This window comes from Nomascus leucogenys, chromosome 11 (genome assembly GCF_006542625.1).
Source record: "Nomascus leucogenys isolate Asia chromosome 11, Asia_NLE_v1, whole genome shotgun sequence".
Taxonomy (NCBI): domain Eukaryota; kingdom Metazoa; phylum Chordata; class Mammalia; order Primates; family Hylobatidae; genus Nomascus; species Nomascus leucogenys.
Genome location: NC_044391.1, coordinates 4,677,417 through 4,679,737, shown reverse-complemented (window position 1 = coordinate 4,679,737; position 2,321 = coordinate 4,677,417). Strand labels below are relative to the sequence as shown.

Below are 2,321 nucleotides of genomic sequence, written 5' to 3'. Positions count from 1 at the left end.
GTGAAAGCAAGTTTACTAAGAAAGTAAAGGAATAGGCCGGGCGAAGTGGCTCACACCTGTAATCCCAACACTTTGGGAGGCCGAGGTCAGGAGTTCGATTCTAGCCTAATCAACATGGTGAAACCCCATCTCTACTAAAAACGCAAAAATTAGCTGGGGGTGGTGGCACATACCAGTCGTCCCAGCTACTCGGGAGGCTGAGGCAGGAGAATTGCTTGAACTGGGGAGGCGGAGGTTGCAGTGACTGCACTGCAGCCTGGGAAACAGAATGAGACTCCATCTCAAAAAAAAAAAAAAAAAAAAAAAAAAAATCAGAAAGTCTTATGGGGGCAAAAACCAGTTACTGCATTGTGAGGGCTCAATTGGTAATGTATTCCTGTTTAGTTTCTCCCTCTTGATTCCCTGATCCCCTGTTCCCCTCCAAACTACCCCCATCTCACACTCTTGCTTCCTGGAATTATTTCCCAAATAAACTACCTATATGTTCTCAGGCTCTGCTTTCCAAAGAAACCAGGCCATGATAAGATATGGCTAACCTCAGCCAGAGGGATATTGATGTTACCTTAATGACAAAATGGTACAGGGATGAATGGGTTCTTGCTAAGTTTACTGTGCCTGTACTTTGACTTGTGGTGAAAGAAAATACGTTGAAACTAATGGAAATGGTTTCACATCATGAAATATTTTGAAGGAAATGACCTCGAGCTAATAACATCTGAAAAATGAATAATAGGACAATTGAAAAATTAACAACGAAGAGTGTTCTTTAGAATTTATGGAAAAATTAATATGAAGGGATTCAGAGTAGATAAGATATCCTTTTATGTGAATTTAAAATGTATTTTATTTTATTACAGAAGGATTTAGAATAAAAACCTTTGATAAGTTATCATCTGGCTAAGGAAGGCCAGTGGCCACATCATGCTGATATTTGCATCCTCACCATTTGGTGCCTGGAACATAATAGATATTTAACACATGTGTGTTGAATGAATAGAATCTTAAAATTGGTGGTTAGACATTGTAATGGGTTGCATCGTGGCCATGAAAAACATGTCCAAGTTCCAACTTCAGATACGTGTGAGTGTGAATGTGATCTTATTTGGAAAAAGAGTCTTCGTTGGTGTAATTAAGCGAAGAATCTCAAGATTAAACCATCCTGGATTAACCAGGTGGGCCCCAAATCCAATGACAAATGTGCTTATAAAAAGAAGAGAAGAAGCAGACGTAGGAGAGGACCATGTGAAGATGGAGGCAGAGATTGGAGTTGTGCAGCTACAAGCCAAGGGATGCCTGGAGACATCAGAAACTAGAAGAGAGCTTTTCACAAGATGGCGCCAAAGATGAAGAAGGAAGCTTCCGTCCCTCCTTAAGCCAAGGCCAAAGCAAAGGCTTTGAAGGCCAAGAAGGCAGTGCTGAAAGGTGTCCACAGCCACACACACACACACACATAAAGAAAATCTGCACGACACCCACCCACCAAGACACCGTGACTTCAGAGGCAGCCCAAATATCCTCGAAAGAGCACCCCCAGGAGAAACAAGCTTGGCCACTATGTCATCATCAAGTTTCTGCTGACCACTGAGTCTCCCATGAAGAAGACAGAAGACAACAGCACACCTGTGTTCATTGTGGATGTTAAAGCCAACAAGCACCAGATCAAACAGGCTGTGAAAAAGCTCTGTGACATTGATGTGGCCAAGGTCAACACCCTGGTTAGGCCTGATAGAGAGAAGAAGGCATATATGCTTCTGGCTCCTGATTATGATGCTTTGGATGTTGCCAACAAAATTGGGATCATCTAAACTGAGTCTGGCTGGCTAATTCTAAATATATGTATCTTTTCACCAGAAAAAAGAAACTAGAAGAGACAAGGAAAAATTCTCCCCTACAGCCTTGGAGGGAGTGTGGCCTTGCTAACACCTTGATTTCAGACTTACAAACTCTAGAACCATGAGAGGATAAATTTCTGTTGTTTAAAGCCACCAAGTTTTTGGTGATTTGTGATGGCAGCCCTAGGAAACTAATACAGAGGTATGAAAAAAAAATATGGCAAAAGCTAATGGAACATAAACAATGATTTCAACCATAAAAACATTCAACAAATATTTATCAAGCATTTACTATTATGCCAGGGACTTCTCTAGGGAAACAGCAGTGAGCAAAATATATGGAGGCCTGTGCACTCACAGTGCTTACATTCTAGCAATATTCTGGTCAGAGAAGCCAGCTTATTCGAAACCTTTACTCTTAACTAAGGTGTGTTTATGTCTGTACCTACATCAGGACCAACTTTACACAACCAGTGGTAAAGAATTTAG

General features: G+C 41.2%; 1 pseudogene; it reads left to right on the top strand.

The window, feature by feature from the left end:
* Positions 1-1,331: 1,331 nt before the first annotated feature.
* Positions 1,332-1,805, top strand: LOC100599724 (annotated as a pseudogene).
* Positions 1,806-2,321: the final 516 nt, after the last annotated feature.